General features: G+C 40.0%; 1 long non-coding RNA gene across 1 annotated transcript; it reads left to right on the top strand.

The window, feature by feature from the left end:
- The first annotated feature begins 1,673 nt into the window (after positions 1-1,673).
- Positions 1,674-21,241, top strand: LOC131235448 (uncharacterized). Its single transcript, XR_009166138.1, has 5 exons — positions 1,674-1,700; positions 11,418-11,460; positions 12,367-12,476; positions 20,846-21,023; positions 21,110-21,241. It is a non-coding gene; the product is annotated as an uncharacterized LOC131235448 (long non-coding RNA).
- Positions 21,242-21,258: the final 17 nt, after the last annotated feature.

Raw genomic sequence — 21,258 nt, 5'->3', positions numbered from 1 at the left:
TATTTATTTATTCCATTGGTCTGTAATAGCCTTTAAAGCACGAAGCATCTTTCTTATGTAGCTTCAGATGTGTAGAAATTTCATTGTTATGTTTTCTTCATTTTATTTAGCATGAGAAAGATAAAGTTTTCTAGTCCTAGAATAAATGTATCTTTGAAAGTTGTTCTTATAAATGGGTATCAGATGTTATATCAAAATACTCTCATGACATAGAAAACAATTCTGTCTTGTTTCATACAAGAATGGACGCTCAAGTATCTTATGCATTTCACTCGGAGTGGAGGTTGCATCCTGAAAATTTCAAAAATCAATAGTTAATCAGGTAAATTTTGACTCCTAAATTTTATTTCTTGTTTAGTCGGAATGCATGGTTGCTATTTTGTAATGTTCTCAGTTATTGTGTTTCTTATTCTGATTCATTTACATCGCGAATTAGTTGAACTGGTAAGAATCAAACTGACACGCATGCAATCACTGAGATCATTTTGGAATTATTTGAGGTTTGAATCAGTGGTCTTGATTGTATTGTTAGCAGGGATAGTGTGCTTTGGCTGAAGTAAGGCAGTTCACTAGCCGACCTCATTGATTTATCAGTCTAAAGAGGCAGTTATGGGTGGAAGATAGATAATTATCATTTCTTTTTTCTTAATGGAAACTATGAAAGAATAATATCATGCGCGTTGTTTTTTTTTTTGTAATCTTATCATAGATGGAACTGGAAGACGGTTGTATTAAGTAATTCTTGGTAGTTATTTGCTTTGCTCTGTTTGTAAATCTTGTAACGTTTATTCCATCAAAAGATTCAAAACAAAAGGAGAGAATTTATGGCTTATCTTGTAGATTTGATGAAGCACGTCAGGACATGTGAAAACACCTACGCCAAACAGATGTAGGTGATCATGTTGCTGGTCATGAAACAAGGACACTCCATCTTTCGTTTCTTTTCCTAAAATTTTCCATGCAGACGGGTGTCTCTGTTTGTGTGTCATATGAAATACTTTTTTGTATATCATTATCTTTTGTTTTTGGATCATTTTCTAACATTTATTTCTAGGTTTATTGTTATTTTTTATTTATTTTTGGGTCTTTTACGTAGAAATAATTGCAATATACTACAAAATAACATATTTTAGTTATATAAAATAATTATACCAACTTTTCTCCAAAACTGATTTTTAAAAGACAAACATGTCTAATACCTCATTTGCATGTCACACTCGAAATGTGGGAACCATGTTAAATAAGATCACATGGTTGATTGATGAGACCAGTATACATGGAAAGTAAATCAATTAGAGCAGGGAAAAAAAAAGTAAATCAATTATCACAGCTATCAACTAGAGCAGGAAAGAAATTGTAGATCGCTGGAAAAGGGTCCCTTTGCATCCCTAGATCATCACAACCATTAAAACAGCTTATGCTCTTGGGTATATTTCCTAATTCTCATCTTCTTCTTTTTTCTATTTTTCTCCACAATCAGGAAAATTAGAATACCTCGTAAAATCATTTTCATTTGAAGGTATTCAACTCGGATCTATTCACAAGCGCAAATTGGGTTAACTTTGTACATGAGTATGTCCCTCATTCTGGGATCTTTTGTTGCAAACTTCTTTGGAAAGTTGAAATCAGCTATTATTTCAAGCTTTTGATGCATTGATGATGCACAAAATTAGGTTGCCAATGTTCTCACCCTTTTCCAGGTATAACTCGTTTGATTTTATCATTATTATTATTTGTTCAACTGCCTGTTCTTTGTCTTTGTCTGTCTTCAATGATTTAGCAGTTTCTATGTGCACTACAAGAAAGTGGGCCATTACCGACTCTTTTTTTCGCCGATGACCAATACGAACTGCGGGCAAAGGTAAGAATCGTTGGGCTTCGTGTGGCTGTTGACGATAGGAGGAAATGAGCGCCACCGAAAGCGTGGTGTTAGGGAACTCTTTGCGCTGATTAAAAGCAACCGCTAGAAAAACGCTAAAAGAAACTAGCGTTTTTCTTATGTCATCTCTCTTCCAGCGCCCTCCATCCCCATTCCCTCTCTCTCTCTCTCTCACTCCTAGCGCCCTCCGCCCCCATTCTCTCTCTCTCTCTCTCTCTCTCTCTCTCTCTCTCTCTCTCAGCACCCTCTTCCCCTAGTACCTCTCTCTCTCTCTCTCTCTACAACTTGGAGCAGATCTAGTTTGGATTTCCTTTAGCCTTTCCCCCTCACTCGTTTTTAGGGTTTTGAATATGGCTTGGAGCAAATCTAGTTGAGGTCGAAGCATTTGGTGGAGGGTTTCTTGTAGAAATTGCATTTTGTGAGAAGTCCCATTTTTATTTTTATTTTTTAGGCATTTGGAGTTATAGATCTGATTGGCATTAAAGTGCAAATTCCAGACATGCTGAAGAAAGCGGAAGAGGAGTCCGATTTCCAGACGTGCAGGGGCCTAATTTTATCATGTGAGGTGGGTTTTTTCAAAGGGGTTTTGAAGATTCTCGAGAAGGACGAGCAAAATTCTATGGGGTGGGACTGGAAGAGATTTTTAAGATATTTTTTGAAGTGAGTTTTGATCCTTGCAAGGAAGCTACTTCGTTCTTCTGATGATGTGTAATCCTCATAATAACTCTGTGATAGGCACTCGATTCTCATTTTCAGTTTTTAATTTTTAATTATTTTTTTTCCATTTCCTTATCCTAGAACTAAAATGCAGATGAACTGTTTGATCCTTGGCCCCAAGATATACAGCATACTGATTTTCAGTTTGTGTAATGTTCTGTTATCTAGACCGTTTGTCAGCTGGGCCCCACTTTGGAAGGACCATTGCTTGAAAAATTCTCTTGGATAGGACCATCCTAAGTTCAATAATTTGGCCTGCAAAGTGACAGTTTAGAAGTGAAATGCGGCAATGGTCCACATTTGGCTTTCAATCTGGGAGGGTTGGGAAGTGTGGTCCATCCACAGCAGGTCACATACCCAAGAATATATAAAGCATGCTTGAGTCTTCAAGTTAAGCTTCCTTTATTTCAGGTATCGTCAGATTTCAAGGAGTGGGGCCTAGGACTTGATATGAGCTCAAGTCTTTTGCTGATTTATTTGGGCTTATCAGGCCAAAATCTCTTTGAAATTCGTGTGTGTGTGTGTGTGTGTGTGTCACCATCAATGTAGAGATTTAATTTAAGTGTGTGGTCTCTTTACCTTTATTTCCTGAAACCTTGGCTGAGGAGAAGTCCTGTGCTCAACTATGGCAATTATGATTGGATCTGCTCATTTCTGGTTTTTCCTATGCAACAGGGGACTTCACTTCTTTATATTTTACTGCGTCGATGCTTGTCCATTTCTATGCACCCAACAATCCTGTATGCGGCTCATATAAAGATGATTTTTTTTTCTTTCTAATTGTTTAGCACATTTCATTTTGGTTAACTTGTCATTTGAAGCTTACAGTTCAAGTTCTGTGATATTCTTACATTTGCAACTTCTTTTACTTTGACTTCTTTATTACTTACATATGCAATTTCTTGTTTTCATTTTTTTGATAAGTATTATTGTTTAACACATTTTTTTGAATCATCTTCTCCACTAAACTTTCCTTTAATTGAGTACTAATCCCCACCAAACTTTCCTTTATGTTCCTATCTCAGGCTAAAAGAAAAGAATGGCCAATTGAGAAGCTGAGGAAGTTTGAGGTCCCCAAAGCTCCAAAATATATTTTCCTATCATTTGTCTACTGGGACATGCACCAATACACTGCCAACACTCTTATGTAACCTGTCTTACTGCAGCAGAAAAAAAATGTAATTTCTATCGCAAAATCCTTAAGCAAATTTCATTTATTTTTTGTGTTAGTTTCATTTGATAGCATACGAAAGACACGTCTCTTCAATTTATACATTTTCTTGTGGAAGGTCTTTTCTTGTTTGACAGGGAACTTTATTAACACAAAGATCTCTAAAAACATGTTTTCCCAATCTGAGCTACAATCAAATTGTAAGACACTTTTTTTTGCCCTTATGTTTGTCATCCCCTGCTCAATTAAGTGTTTTTTTTGGATTAGAAGACTCACCAAATTCTAGTTGTAAATGCAGTTGGAAAGAGACTATGAGTGTGTGTATTCACCTTTAAATAATTTTAAAAAAAAATTCTGAGATGGTTTTCATTCATTTTCTCACAAATCCTCTCAAGAGTAGGCAAAATAGAGAAAAGACCCATTTCAGATTTATTTATTTTTTTTCTTTCTTTTTGAAACGAATGGTCTTTTTTTTTTGGGTGAGAAGGAAACTTGTTGGTCTTTTCTGTTATGCATCAGCTCAAACAAAATTGCATTTACTTGATACATTAGTCTGGGTATCAACCTTGCCTCTGCAGATGTTATCATTTTATATGAAAGTGATTGGTGTACATTTTCCATTCTGCTTTGCTAGTAGCATTTTAAATTGGTATTTTTTACTGTCTGGCTTCATTTCTCTTATGTATATGCCAGTTTTTCCAGGTTGAGAGAAAAATCAATTTGGTTTATGATGGTGGAAGGAAGTGTAGGCGAATGGGTCTAATTTCTCATACTATTTTTAATGGTGGATGCCATGCTCTTGGGTATATATGGCTTTCATTGATCTAATTTTTTGTAGAAAAATAATGCTGCCTAGATGCCTAGCGGTGTTGATAGCAATCAGGTTGTAGACCTTTATCCTATATATGCATTGACAGATGCAGGTGAAAAGTTTGGAGCTCTATTATGAGCATCATTTCTTTGATTTCTATTTTCTTTCTAGACTTTTCATGGTGCTTGTGTTATTATTGTCAGGGCTCAAAGGAGAATATATATTCCTTACAACAACAAAACAAGGAAACTTGCAAAAGCTATGCCAAGAAAATATGGTAACATCCATAGATTTGTTGTAGAAAAACTCAACTTCGCCCAATCAAGTCGACCTGATCATATACCATCAGCCATAGCTAACCGATGGGGCTAACCTTTGCCCGTAGCCAGTTTTAAGGGCTGCTAGAAAAGGCCATTTTACAAGGTTGGGCATGAGGCCCACCATTTGTGTGGCATCTAATTAACCTATCCAATAGGATTGCTCTATCATGAAATTAAACATTTGTGTAACATCTATGTAGTCTCTGCTTTCTATATAAACTGTAACAGAATCTGAACCAAAGCAAGAAAACAACCTTCTCTCTCTCTCACATCTTTTACATACTTTACATACTTGTACAATGAGAGTATCAAACAGTTTACATGTTTGAGGGAGGTCGTTTAAATCCTTAGGAGTTTTTTGGCTATGGTCCCTTCCTATGAACACTGCTAATATTCAAATAAAGCTAAAGAGATTGGAGCAGTTCTATAGTGGCAACAAAATGAGGTGTGTTTGCTGGCATAGTTAAAATTGGCTCTCAAAATCCGCATTGTGTGTTTTAAGGGCCTGTTTGGTTTATCCATGGCTTTATACATTTTCTTAGACTTTGTATTCCAATTTCTGAGGGCCTGTTTGGTTGCCACTTAAAGATGTGTTTATCTCATTTTATTCAATCGTGATTATGTATTAGAGATCTTATTCAATTGTAATTATGTATTAGAGATCAATTCTTTTGGTAGGGATTAAAAATAAAACCAACAACTTATAACTGTGGTCTCTAATACATAATTAAAAATAAAACCACAATCATGTAAATGGTCTTCGGACTTGCTCCAATGGCTAATGTTGTAGCTTCTTTCGGTTGTTTCCAATTTGTGTTCTTCTATGAAAAATTGGCAATTCTATGCCCTATAGCCTATGGACCTTCAAATCCTTTGGTTAAGGAATTCCACTCCCACCATGGAATATTACACGGAACTTTGTTGATAATTTTTACATCTGGTATCAGTTTTAGGTGTCAACCTTGTTAACCTTAAATCAGAGGCCTAGATCTTCCATTCGTTTAGTCATGGGCCTGGCAGAGATCCTGCCTACTTTGATCTCATTGGAAGTAAGTCATAGTTCAAGGCCTTCGTCAAGATCCTAAACATTGGTTCGACCTTTGATGATCTAGGACTGACCCACATCCTTAGATAGCCTGGTGCAGTTGCTCCATGGAAAAGATAGACGGCAAAGGACTTGTTCCTGGGCAGAACTATGGTCCCCTGCCTTGGCTTGGCAATGGGTCTGGTTCATGTTCATGCTAACTGGCAATGGCTCGGCTTGGCTTTGGTGTAGAAAGTTCCGTGAGCTAACAAGGAAGCCTATGTCTTGGTTGCAGTCTGTCCTCTATTTATTTTTATCTTTATTATTTATGAAATGTTTATTTTCTGACCTGATTGCAATTTAAAAATATATATTTTTTTGAATGGTGAAAATTTCAAATATACTGCCTAATCCACAAAACAACTAGTTGTTTTCCAAGTCCAACATCCATATGAATTTTCTTTAGCATTTCCTTGACTAATATGACTCCAAAAATATTCCTTACTGCAATATGTACCAGATTGTTATTTGGACTCCTGGCTGAGCACTGAATGTTTAATTCATGCAGTGTCTTGTCGAGTACAATGCAGCATTAGCATCAATCTACTTCATAAAGAATGGAAATGCTTCCTTAACTCTTGTTAATATGAAAATGTCATGTTTTCCTTTGTTTCTAATGTTATGGGATGAAATAGTCTAGTATGTTTCACCAATAAATTCAATTTATATTGTTTTCAATTGGCATCTGTCTACCTAGTATCATTGGTAGTCAGGTGGTCTGGGATCTGGCATTTAAAAGAGATCTTGCAGATGATGAATTTGATGAAATGCACTAACAGTCTACAAAATGCTCCTCTGATTAAGGTAGCCACTTTCACCCACCATACACATTTCTAGGTGGTATTACCTAATCTCTTTTTGAAATAACTTGTGTCTTTTGGTCACTTTGCTTCAATTGTTGGTGTGAAGTAGCTCAGATCCTTCTTTCCAAATGGTGAATTACTTTTTTGCTGGGCCTTCAGACTATAGTTATTCTAAATGCCTTTTGCATATTTGCATCTGCGGCAACTTTTCTGTTCCTTTTGTTTCAATGAATTTTACTTGGTTTGTTCTTTGCCTTCAGGTATTGTGGACGGAGTCAGCCACACAGTCCCAATCTATAAAGGTTATGCTCATAGCTCTCAGAGAAACATAATGAATCACCATCATCAACATCATCTAAAGCTATCTATCTATCTATCTATCTATCTTATTCTAAAAAATATCCCTGCTAATGCGGATTGTAAACTGAATATTTGTGATTTTGGGCTTGCATGTGTATCATTCAATGATGCTCCATCAGCCATTTTCTGGATTGTATGTTGCTCTTCCGTGTTGTGTTTGATGCCTGTTATTTGCAGCTTCTGACCATGATTAATATCTGGCCTTTTGGATTTTATTGTGATCAGCGTTTATTTCTCTTATTATGTTATGTACTTGATTGTCTGTTTGATTATGATGCCATGTTTGTTATGCACTTGTGCTCATGATCCCATGTCTTATACATGTATTTATTTGCAGGATTATGTAGCAACCAGATGGTATCATGCTCTTTACAGGAGCATTGCAAGTGTTTGATGGTGGTTTTCCTTTCCTTGACATTGTCTGATATATGATTTTGTCACTGGTTTCCTCTTCAATCTAAATGCAGTGATTTAAACATGTCCATCTAATAAATGTAGGATATCAACTGAACTTGTTGCCTTGTCTAGTCAGCAACATGGTGCCTCGTTTCAAAACCAAAGCAGCAACAATAATTTGTTCCAGCAAAATCTAGGCATATCCAATGATCTCTCAAGTGATCCCAACCAACATTCACACAGGTGGTTACTACTTGGTTTAAGTAAATAAATCTTCAAGTATAGGACTAGCCCACCTTTTGATGGCTATCTATTAGTTCTTTCGAGTAGTATATCATGATACACGTAGATGCTAAGATTCTTTCATTCCTTCAGTTTTATCCATGTTTTAATCAAATCTATAATGTGATGGTTCTTCTATTGGTACGTGTGGCCCATCTGTCATTTCTTTATAAATTTTAGCATATTATCCTTCATGGGAAGTGAGAAATTGGAGGATAGTCCCAATGCATTAGAATTTAAAATGGTAGTTAGTATCTTGATGTACCCATTTCGTACATGGGGGGCTCATTATCGTTGATCCACAATATTGATCTTGTGGGAACCATTGCAGATTGAGGATGAGCCATGCTCTTCTAGATTGAGAGACTGTAACCATTTTTGGGCATGGTCCATTGACAGTGAGTAATAGTGTATTACATTGTGTTTTTGGATTTTCGGTAATAGGCATTTTTTTATACGAGGTTTGCCATCTCATGCACAATATGAAAGGTGGATGTTGATGCAGCAGCAGTTAAAATAGTCATGGCTGGAGCTGGGTATGAAAATGGTAGTAAAGTGGAACAGGTAAGAAATGGCCTTCATATTGTTATATTTAACATTGTTGCTTTGTGGAATAAAACTACAAATCCCATATAAAAGAGAGGATATGTGGCTATTAGAGTCTTTTTTCTTCACTTTGAAACTGGACTTTATGGACGATGCGTTTTCTTAGGTTTGAGACATGTCCTACCATTTCTTTACTTTGTTATTATTGAAATTAATGCCCCTAAAATTGATTTATAAGATTTTATTATGCCTTTCTTTTAATAAAAGATGTTTGAGATCCTATCTTGATCTCTGTAAGTTTATTTGTTGATTTGTTGTTTATTGAGATTCTATCTTCCTTTCTTTCTTTCTTTCTTCTTCTTACTTGGTTTCTTTCTTCTTCTTTTTATTTATTTATTTATTTTTATTAGCTGAGTGCAGATGATGTCCATTGTTAATGGTCAATCTATGCATTAGTGGCTAGCTGAATCCACAACTCTCATAACTGGTCTTTTTGTTGGTACGCAAGTAATCACAAAGTGTGAAGGTAAGCAGGAACTGATTTGAGCATGGGAATGGAGAAGCTTCAGCTTCAAAATGTTAGCAAGTATGAACAGCTAGGAGGCAGGAGCAGGAGCACAAATCAAAAACACAATTCAAAGTGACAGTAGCACCTAGGTAAAAAATTTTGCAGCCGAGGTTGTGCAGTTCTTATGATGTTGTGTTTTTTTTTTTTTGTCCAACATGAGCATGCATATCTGACATCTTTTATTATTGTTTTTTTTTCTTTTAACCTTCATCATCATCATCATCTAAGCCTTTATAGTAGGCAGTCGTCTAAGTCCAGAATGGTTCTTGTAAATTCTATTCCTAAACCACTCGAAGCTCGGCTCACATTCAGCTGGTTCCAAGGATTCCAATCTATGTGCGGGCACTGTAAAGGAATAACAATTCTTCCACTGTCTCTCTCTGTCTTTGTTACCATTGCCAATTTAATACCCGACTCAGGCAAGTCACGACTCAACTCAAGACCGAAGGAATTGATCCAAGTTGCTGAGTCTAAAAAACATGGATGGGGCTGATTTTTGCACAAGGTGATCCTCATGGTGGCAGGGCATGGGCAAGCCAGGCCCACTCTCACCCCATCTTTAACCAGTCAGTATCTGCAAATAGCTCGTGTGGGTGTAACAAATTCCTCTAGAATACCGTTTACTGGAATTGATATTTCCAAAGAAGGGGATTTTTCGGAGTTATTGTTGTACATGCTTATGTCAAAGGCTCGATTTTGAGCCACAAAACCATTTACTGGAATTGATATTTCCAAAGGAGGGGATTTCTCCTGCCCCTTCTGCTATGTCCATTTACAACTTAGGTACAGATGATTCATTCTTTTTGCAATATAGCATTTCTTGCAAACTTGATTCACTTTACATTCCCTTTATGAAACTACTGATTCACTTCACATTCCGTTCTTGTATTCGAAAGTAGAAAATGCATGACAGAACTTTTTCTCTGCATATCATTGTAAAAATCTGTAATAATTTAAAATTGTTCTCATTTAGCACTTATTATGTGGATATATTGTAGAGAGACATCTAACAGATGTTTAACTTCATGGAGTGATGAAGTCTCATGGTTATGTTTTCCTTCTGTGTCCACTTACATAGACATACACAACTGATTGTTTGTCAAAATAACTCGAAGTATACTCCAGGTTTGTATGTGGTCTCTTACATTTATAGTTTGCTGAATTCCTAGTTAAACACATAATTTCAGTGGAATGCAGGGTTTTATCTTGTAGGGAGAGCAGGTTTTTAGATCTGATCCCTTATCCTAGACGGAATACTCAGCTGAGCCAACATGCGCATGAAGGGATCCATTGATACACTTTCTACTTTCCATCTTCCAAATTTGAAGTCTCTAGATATAATAGTAAATTTCTGACAGTGAGTAAGATTGTCTTGTGATCTTTATTTTGTGGCCTATGAAATATATGTTGAACCTAGTAGATCTTCAACAACATAGGGAAGACAAAAACCTTTAAACTAATGGAGTTTCAATGGTCCCATATTCTCTCTAAATCAACAGTCTTATATGTAGAGATAAAGGCAGGCAGTTAGTTTTAAAATTATGATTTAAATATCTGGATACTACAATCAAGAATTAAATGAGTTTGTGACAAAGAATTTAAGCATGGATGGCGTTGACTTGAATATATTGGATTTATTTTTTGTGCAGTTAGGAAAATCTTTTTCCTTGGGGGACCCAAATGCCAAGATTAGTGTCCTCCATGCAACCCTGTCTTTTGAAGAACCCAAATTATTTAAATCTTGTTATGTGCAAAACAACATAAACACATTGTAATCTCCCTTTGTGCAGGTTCTGGACTGTGGTGAGAAGATTGAGCTTCTGGTAGACAAAACAGAGAACCTCCGCTCACAGGTGGTGAACCTCAATATCATTGAGGGCTTGAACCTATTGAAGGACTCCGAAATACTGGTGCTGATGCCTTTTACTGTTACACAGCTCACCAAAGATCGACAGAAGAAACGAGTCCCTTGGAAACAATGGCAATCATTAGCAACAAGGAGATCATTGACACTAACCAAGGTATGTTAGCTGCTTAGAATGGTGTTTAAAAAAAAAAAAAAAAAAACTAGGATGCATGTGGGTCACCTTTTCTTCTTTTTTTTTTTGACAGGAAAGATTTTCTCAATTGCTACGGATTGTTGGTGGCCATGATCACAATAGCTACGGGTTTAATCCGCAGCAAGGTTTTAACAAGATACGATACCAATGGCTACGGTCGCACTGTGGGCTAGTCACATTTAGCTACGGATTTTATTCATAGCTTTTGACCCAATTTCTGGTAGTGTAGCAAAAAACTGGCGATTTAGCGGCGTCCAGCACAATTGTCAGTAAAGGTGCTGACCGCCGGTAAAGCCTTTACCGACTGAGGCTTTACCGGCTGTTTGCTGACTGCGGGCAAAGGATTTAGCGGCGGTTTTTTAGGCCTTTGCCGACGGTTTTGACCGGCGGTAAAGGCCAGTTTTCTTGTACTGGTGGTAGAGTATTGCAGCTAATGGTGAAACCAGGCAAAAATTCGTCAACTGTAAGATCTCATGCTCCCTTTTCTTTCTTGAAGTAAATCACATCATTCAGTTTTTTTTTTTTTTTTTTTTGTTGAGAAACAAAGTGTAAGTTAGGAAGGAGTTCATAGAAGAGCCAAAATCAAGATTAACTAGGAAAATAAGTCAAATTAGAGGTATCATAACTCCAATTTGGACCCTCAACATGAATGCTAAGGAAGGTAACTACACTTTGGTTATTTCCACTTCATGGGACTTTGTAATTGTAGTTCAATTTGATAGTGCATCCAAACATACACGAAAAAGTTAATATTGTCATGGTATAGGGGTTTTTTTAAAAAATATATATATATATTTCTGATAGTTACTTATATCTCTTAATTTATATGACTTGTGCAAAGAAATCTGGCTTTTATAACTTTATTGGCTGGGAATTTTGGATAGTATGTGTTCACTCATTTTTTTCTGGAGGAATTCCTTGGATAACTATAATCCGAGCTGCATTATAGCTGTCCAAGTGGCATTGATTTGGTGCTTTGTGCAAGGGGTGCTTTCTTTGGCTAAACCATATGCAGCCTCTTCGGGTAGGTCATGAGGTTTTGCAACACGATTCGTGGAGTAGTTCCATTGTTCAACTCCTGAGTTGCTTTCCAGCTGCTCCTCTAAAACTCTCCAAAATTGTATTTCTTCCCAAAACACTCCCATTATTCGGACTTTCATATCCCCCCAAAACCATGTTTTTGATGGACACTTAAAAGTTTTAGCTAGGGCTGCCAATTTTTATATCAATATGAGTAAAATAGAATAATTTTTACATCCATATGAATAAAATCATTTTACTGCAATGTATTTTGTCAAAACCTGCATTCCAAATTCTCAAATGCAGCTTTTGTGGCAACCTAATTTTGTGCTTTTTCCCCGTATTTCAGCTTGTGTTCCAAACTTCTTAATACAAATGATACTGTTCCAAAGCCTAGAAGAGATATATGAGAATGTCCGAGCAATATCCCTCTCAGTCATTGGAATCTTATGCCAGGTAGTTCATCCTTTTCAAGCATTTGATCACTCATAGAATATAGTTGTCTCTTAAAACCAAAGCTAATAATCTGCCATTAAAGGCTAGCCCAAATCCAGACAAGTAAACAAAACCATTAAAGATTCAGAGAGAGAGAGAGAGAGAGAGAGAGAGAGCACTAGGAAGCACATTGGAAGCACCATCCGTAAAGCACTACACCAGAACAACTGCATGATATATTAAGCAGCTGCAAAATGCATGTTCTGTTTGCCCCTCCCAACATATGCAAATTACCAAAATCATCCGCAAAGAAAGCTTCAAGGTCTTTAGAAGAGCTCCTCTGAATTTAACTTGTTCCAAGCTTCCTATTATCATGTTTCAAGGATTAAATAATAATATACATGCCCATTAATTGAACTAATGATATTTATCCAACAATAACAAAAAGCACAACCACTATGAATCTTGCATTTCTTAATGTTTATAACGCTGAAACATGTAGAATACTTCATGGACATCTTGTTTGAAGAAAGCTTTGTTTAACAAGATTTTATTGTTTTGTTGCTTTCATGGGTTAAAATACAAAAGAGGATAAAGTACAATAAAGATGACGAAGAATCATTAGATTACTACAAAGAAGAATTATCCCCAACTACTCTGGAAGGCCTCAACATGATAGCCAGCAATGGCATGTGAGGCCCTGGCCCACACTACTACCAACCACTTCACATTTAGAATGATATGCTCCAGAGCATATAATCTATCACTAAAAATGTAAGACCCGTGTCCTAGCTCGTACTGTTCCATAGGCTTTCGCGGTCCTCTCGGTCGAATTTCGACGACCCACGACGCATAAATAGCAGTGGGGTGCGATCCTAAGTTGTACCCTGTATTTTAGAGTCGATTCGACCCGAGACTTGTACCCTAGCGACCGCGCCGTCGTCGCGGTTCCGATGTCGCGTCTCGCACATTGAGGTGATACCCAGGCCAGAAGATGTGGGCCCGCGTTCAGTTCGAGGAAAACATCGCGCTGTTGCAAAACCCAAGAGAACATCACATCAAATCCCATCAATCTCATCAATCAATCACACATCACCTCACATGTCAAAGTACAACCCCATCCCCAAGCAACCCCCAAAGTCAAACTCTCTCTTACACAAAGTACACCCACCACATCACTCACCCATCTCTCTCTTCCAACCTCTCTCTCTCTCCCTCATTCTCTCCAAGCAAACGTCCATGACTTCCATGGGAGAGAAACTAGCGTGGCCCATCTTCCTACCTTCCATCTCCACCATCCAAGTCCGATCTCAACCGTTGAAGTCCACCCATTTGAGCTCTAGCCTGCATTGGCGGAAGAATGAAGAAGAGATCTAACGGTGGGTGCTCTCTCTCTCTCTCTCTCTCTCTCTCTCTCTCTCTCTCTCTTTTTCCTTGATTGCATGGCCCACCTTGAGGTATTAATCCATGCTGTCCTGCTGTGAGAACCACCATGATGTATGCTTCAGATCCGAACCGTCCAGATTTTTGGACGGTGGGCTGATCACGAGGTGTGCGTTATATCCTAACCATCCATCCATTTTGGCCAGACTCTTGGGCCCACTTTGAGGATGGTCGTCCAACAGTCCAGCCTCAGGACGTCCAGCAGCAGCAGCAGCTGCTGGACCGTGTGAAGTGGAAAAACAAATATCTGCATGATACAAGCTGGTGGGCTGCACGTGTGGACCCACCAGATGTATGCATTCAATCCAACTATACATGGTGGAGCCCACCTCGTTTTGTAATGTAAACCGCACCGTCCATCCATTGTTGGACGGTGGGACCCAGGCCCATGTGTAGGGTGGCAGGTGGGACCCACCTGGTGATGCATTTCATACCCACGTCCTCAAAAGACGACCAGAGTCTGGACGATTTTAAGATTTATCAAATAAATCATATAATAATATAATAATATATATATATACATATATTAATATATGAGGTGGGCCCTGATGTATGTGGGACCCACTGTGATGTTTTTGTTTCATCCACACCGTCCAGGCCTCTGGACGGTGCTGGATTAACTGGGTGGTGTCAGGCTACCATGATGCGTGTGTTTGTGCACCACACCGTTCATATATTTTGCTGGTGGGACCCGCAGGTTTGTGTAGCATCTGCACGTGGGCCAACTTAGCTACTGCAATGTCAGCACGCTGTGGGTCCCTTGAATCCAAGCCATTCATCTACTGGGACCAGCAGCTGCAGCTGCTGTTGCAGCGAATCCGTAAGCCCCGTGAGTTCCACTGCTGGGGTATTGACGTCACCAGGATATGTGGGATCCACCTCCCTATACATCTAAACCACCCATCCATTGGTGTGCTCATTTTAAGTGGGCCACGCTCGTGGACCCCACCTTGATCTGCGTGTTTCAACTGCGGCGTTCGTTGGGACGGTGCTATGTACGGCCACCTTGCTGCATGTGGTCTCCATGCAGTTCAGATCATTTCAAGGCAGGGCCCACCTGGTCTTTCGGTGGACAGGGTTCACCTGGTTGTCGTTGAGTACAGGCCTGGATAAAGGAAAGTACAAATATCACTTTGATCCAAAATGGTGGGCCACGCTGACGTGGACCCCATCCATTGATGAATGAGTTGTATACCCTCACCGTCCAGCGGCATGGTACGGTGGGGCCCTGTGTTTTGGAAGGGTGGCCCACCACGTGGCACCACCCTGATGTATTTATTATATCCATACCATCTAGTCCACGTACACGTGGACCCCAGCATGATGTATATTTGTACATCCACACCGTAACGTTCTGGACAACGGAAATCTCTCACGTACGGACCACCTTGGTGATGTGTTCTATCCTCACCCTCTATCTGGATGGCGGGAACCCACCATGATATAGCTATTTGTATCCACACCGTCCCAGGTGAGGGACGTGGATACCCTCCATGATGTATTTGTTTCATCCATACTGTCCAGAAAGGGTTGGACGGTGCTGGACAATGTTTGGGTGGCGTTGTAGCTACACCGTGATGTATTTGTCTCATCCACACCGTCCAAATAGTGCTGAACAATGTTGGATGGTGCTGTCTAATGTTTGGACGGTACTGATCATTGTTAGTGGGTCATGTGCCCCATGGAATGATAGTGTACAGTGATACACATGTTACACCTACAACTATTGAAATGATTTTTAGTATGGTCCGAGCTCACTTGAGGCCCATTAGTGCAGCCCATTGATGCAGCCCACTTGATGTGTCTGAGGCCCATTGGTGTGGCCCATTGATGCAGCCCACTTGATGTGTTTGAGGCCCATTATTGTGGCCCACTTGGCGTACATGAGGTCTATATGATGAGGCCCGACTTGATGTACACGAGACTGATTATGATGTGTATTAGGCCCTTATCGTGCAGCCCATTGTGACGTGTATTAGGCCCATGACACGTGGCCCATTTGATGTATTCGAGACCCAGATACATGACCCATTTGATGCGTATGAGACCCATGTGTAGGGCCCACCTATTGTGTATTCGAGGCCCATGGGTTGTGGCCCATTGTGATGTATTTAAGGCCCATGGGCGAGGCCCAATATGATGTATGTGTGGCCGTTACGTCACGTATGAATCCCTTATGTGGGCCACTCCTTGCGAGCCATGTTGGTTAGATGTCCACATTGATGGCAATGATGGTTAGACGTCCTCATTGTGACCTTCCCTTAGGCCTTGTTAAGCTCATTCTTGTCGATTCTGATTATCGATCGATTCCGATTGTCATGACTGATTGTCGATTCCGATTGACGTAACCGATTTACCGATTCTGATTATCGATCGGTTCCGATTGTCATGACCGATTGCCGATTCTGATTGACTTGACTGATTTGCCGATTCTGATTACCGATTATCGATTCCAATTGTGATGATCGATTGCCGATTCCGATTGAGTTGACCGATTTGCCTATTCTGATTATCGATCGATTCCGATTGTCATGACCGATCACCAATTTTGATTGACGTGACCGATTTGCCGATTCTGATTATTGATTGGTTCCGATTGTCATGACCGATTGCCGATTCTGATTGACTTGACTGATTTGCTGATTCTGATTACCGATTGTCGATTCCAATTGTCATGACTGATTGCCGATTCCGATTGACGTGACCGATTTGCCTATTCTGATTATCGATCGATTCCGATTGTCATGACCGATCACCGATTTCAATTGACGTGACCGATTTGCCGATTCTGATTATTGATTGGTTCCGATTGTCATGACCGATTGCCGATTCTGATTGACTTGACTGATTTGCCGATTCTGATTACCGATTGTCGATTCCAATTGTCATAACTGATTGCTGATTCCGATTGACGTGACCGATTTGCCGATTCTGATTATCGATCGATTCCGATTGTCATGACCGATTGTCGATTCCGATTGACTTGACCGATTTATCGATTCTGATTATCGATCGATTCCAATTGTCATGATCGATTGCCGATTCCGATTGACTTGACCGATTTGCCTATTCTGATTATCGATCGATTCCGATTGTCATGACCGATCACTGATTTCGATTGACGTGACCGATTTGCCGATTTTGATTATCGATCGATTCCGATTGTCATGACCGATTGTCGATTCCGATTGACTTGACCGATTTACCGATTCTAATTATCGATCGATTCCAATTGTCATGATCGATTGCCGATTCCGATTGACTTGACCGATTTGCCTATTCTGATTATCGATTGATTCCGATTGTCATGACCGATCACTGATTTCGATTGACGTGACCGATTTGCCGATTCTGATTATTGATTGGTTCCGATTGTCATGACCGATTGCCGATTCAGATTGACTTGACCGATTTGTCGATTCTGATTTTCGATCGATTTCGATTGTCATGACCGATTGCCGATTCCGATTGTCGTGACCGATTTGCCGACTTTAATTATCGATCGATCCCGGTTATCGTGACCGATTTACAGATTCTGATTATCGATCTATCCGATTGTTGTGACCGATTTGCCGATTCTGAGTAGCGATCGAGGCTAATTATCGTGACCGATTTACCGATTCTGATTTTCGATCGATCCCGATTGTTGAGGCCGAGTATCAAAGCCGATTCCGATTGTCGAGGTCGATTGTATAGGCCGACCCCGATTGTTGAGGCCGATTCTGAGTGTCGATTCCGATTGTCAAGACCTTTATGATGTATATGCGAACCGTAGTTGAGGCCTAATGTGATGTATTCATGGTCATAGGCAAGGCCCATTGTGGTGTATTCGTGGCCTATGGGCAAGGCCATTGTGATATGTATTAGGCCCAGGATGTATGACGCATTTGATGTATTCGTGACCTATGTGTAGGGCTTACATGTCATGTATTTGAAGCCCATGAGCAGGGCCCACCTGTTGTGTATATGTGGCTCTTGAGTGAGGCCCATGGTGTTGTATATTTAACCCTTGTGAGAGGCCATGGGTCCACTATATGTTAGGCTCTATGTGGGCCATTCCTTGGGGGCAATGTCGGTTAAATGTCCACATTGAAGAGGTCGATTGTCGATGCCGGTTATTGATACTGATTAGGAGTATGTGACAGCATAGCATCATGATACATGCCCATACGCATCATCTGTATGTTTGTTATGAGATGTGGTTGACCATTGCATATGTCATTGTGTAGGTTGTTATGAGACTCCTTGATAGGCAGAGATTGTCTCACCTGAGTGCATGGTATGCGTAGGAGTGGTGCATGATTGGATTGTATGACTCATGCATCTTGCATTGTGATCACTGTACACCCTAGCGACATCAGGGTCGTAGCCTCCACAGGTATTTCGTGGATGGCCAGATGGGACACCGGAAATCTGTTCTACATGGGGTGCTATAGATATCCCTGGGTGAAAGTCCCTAAACCCTCTTGGTTCCAGAGGTTGCTCCAACGTCTAGACCGAGTGGATGCATGAGCGCATGAGGGCCGTATACCATTAGGCCGCGTCTCCCACTGTGTCGTGGTCGGTTGGAAGGGGGTGCGGCCTTACCTGCCCGAGAGGAGGGGGCAATGCTAGGCTGAGTCTGACCAGCTCGAGGAATGGGTCCGCCATCGACGAGCCGGGCCCGATATTGGCAGGCGGATAGTGAGGTCTCTTCCACTCACCTTATTGCGCACGATGGGGTGGCAATCTGGTTTGGAGTGTAATAGACCCCGGTGATGATCCCAGAGATGAACCGTACTGATATGTGGACTTAGTGAGTGGGAGTTGCATACTCATTCATTCATTCATCATTCACTATCCACTCGAGCTGGTGGTGTGCAACTATTTGTTACGTGTACCTTCGCAATGGCCAGGATTTCGGTTGGGGCGCGCGACTAACCTGAGATCAGGAGTTTACCACATTGGGTCTAACTATCCAAATTAGGTATGAGACTAGTTTGGATAGAAGTCCATTGTGATGGACCCCATAGCCTGTGATACTACGTACTACCATCCCGACTTCACACTCCAGCATGGTCATTCCATTTGCACTACATGTTACATTACATCCGCGGCATATGGTAGACTGTAGACTGACGCTGTTTATTTTACTCATCAGGATTTGTATATTGTATTGCATCAGCGACATCTGATATTTGGTTTGTTGTCTCCGCATTGCATAGTTGATATACATTGCTTCATCAGTATATGATATTGTTTTTATTATATTTCTGCGTCGCATAGCCTGGATAAGACTGATGGTATTTATGGGCCTATCAGTATGTTTTCGTATTACTCTGATTTCGTATGATTTATGATCTTGCTAGTGTTTCTGATATTGTATGATTATGGGTTTATCAGTATTTCCGCCTACTCTGATTACTCTGATATTGCTTACTTGACACTTACCTTATGCACACACTTTCACCACCCACTAAGCTTTCTATAAGCTTATGCACGATAGATGCGTGCAGGTGATGTTAGGTTGCAGCAGCATTGAGCCTGGAGCTTGCAGCGATCGTCTGGAGCTTTGATTTATTTTATATATGTATTTCCCTTTCAGTGTTGTAGTCAAACGATTATTAGTGGATATGTGATGATGATGTTGCCTTTGTGATTTGGGTAATCTTGTGGTTTTGCTCATTATGAGACAAATGTACGCTGAAAAAAAAAATCCTCCTTATAGGATCCCAGGATCGGAATTTGGCGTATATACGCTGGGAGCTGAGAATGGGGTACTACGGAGGCTGTCAGTACCGGATTCAGCGATCGGGAATTTTGTGAGCCCGGTTTCCGAATTTGGGGCGTGACAAAAAATCCATAAAGATTCGATCCATAAGAATATCAGCATACATGTTAAAAAATAGCAATGATATCAGGAAAATGTCCTGATATTTTCAAAATCTCTTTTTTTAGAGATTCTCAAAACATCTTTGATACTCCAATAAGTGGGGCGCATGGTTTGGTGATCCAGGCCATTGATCTTTCGACACCAATGTAGATGGGACATGCCTGAAAAATCTCTTGTATTAGAAGATACTAACTCTTTGATTAGTGGCAAATATGGCCATATACAAAAGAACGAAAAAAAAAAAAAAAAACACATCAACAGTCTAAGAAAAAAATGACAGAAATCAGATGCTTCAGATCCTCAGATCTTAAAGACGTTCAGGAATTCCTCATTCACATTGGGCCCCATCAGGTCTACAGTCCCAATCACCAGAACTGATAATTGCTACTGCGTTATATCCTCTTGTCACTTCCATTTGTTAGTTACTCAAAAGATGGCAGATTCAAGCCCCAGATCTTTATCAAACAGTCTTATCAATGCAATTTCTGATAATACGAGTAAGAAATAGCTGAAATTACCTTATGACTAGATGTGGTCGTAGATAATCTGCTAATTGTTCCAGAGAAAACCCCAGATCTATATCAAAAATCTATTGTAGCTTGAGAGAAAAATCCAAATCCGTTTTGGAAAGATTGAGAGAGAGAAACCTAAATCTGGTCTATAAAAGACACACACACACACACACAGAGAGAGAGAGAGAGAGAGAGAGAGAGAGAGAGAGAGAAACCCTAGAGGAGTAGATGTGGATTGAGAAAGGGGAAACAAAGAGAGATGGTCGATTAAGAGAGGGAAAAGGGAAAATAGAGAGGGAGGGTCGCTTGAGAAAGGGATGGTAGAGGTGCAGATGGCGATGGCTGTCGCTGCATCTAAAGGGAGAGGGAGAGAGAGAGAGAGAGAGAGAGAGAGAGAGAGAGAGAGAGAGCATCGGGGGCAGTGAGAGGGAGAGAGTCGGGAGAGGGGAAAAACAGGGTTAGGGCTTTAGGTACGGTATTTATACCCGATCCTTAATCGACGCCCATTTTAATTAGTGCCGATAAATTAGCCACATAAATCGTCGGCTAACCCGTTTTTATTGTAGTGGCTAGAGAACCCGAAGTCATTCAGTGGGCCATTGAGAGTGATATGGTGGAAGTCTGTTGAACTAGTATCGCGATAGGTCCCCGTGTTGGATTAACATTTCAAGAAAGTGTACGAATTGGACTACTACTATCATAAGGAGGCGAGTTTGGTTTTGTAGTATTTTCACTAGCAAACAGGTCAGTCACTATATATCTCCATGATAGTGCACCTAATTATTGATCATTTCCAAATATGATGTGTCACGATTCTCTTTTGTGAGTAGGCTTGGAGTACTGCCACTTGAGCTGAACAAGTTGCTTATAATCATTGTTGTGTTGCCAATGGTATTGACCCCATTCCTCAAAGAAGTTGGAAGGAAGGCTCCTAAGATCATTGATGAGAAGTTTGAGGGGAAGGATGTATGTATCTAAA

The sequence above is a fragment of the Magnolia sinica genome, chromosome 19 (assembly GCF_029962835.1).
Source record: "Magnolia sinica isolate HGM2019 chromosome 19, MsV1, whole genome shotgun sequence".
Taxonomy (NCBI): domain Eukaryota; kingdom Viridiplantae; phylum Streptophyta; class Magnoliopsida; order Magnoliales; family Magnoliaceae; genus Magnolia; species Magnolia sinica.
This window is presented reverse-complemented; position numbering and strand designations above follow the sequence as displayed.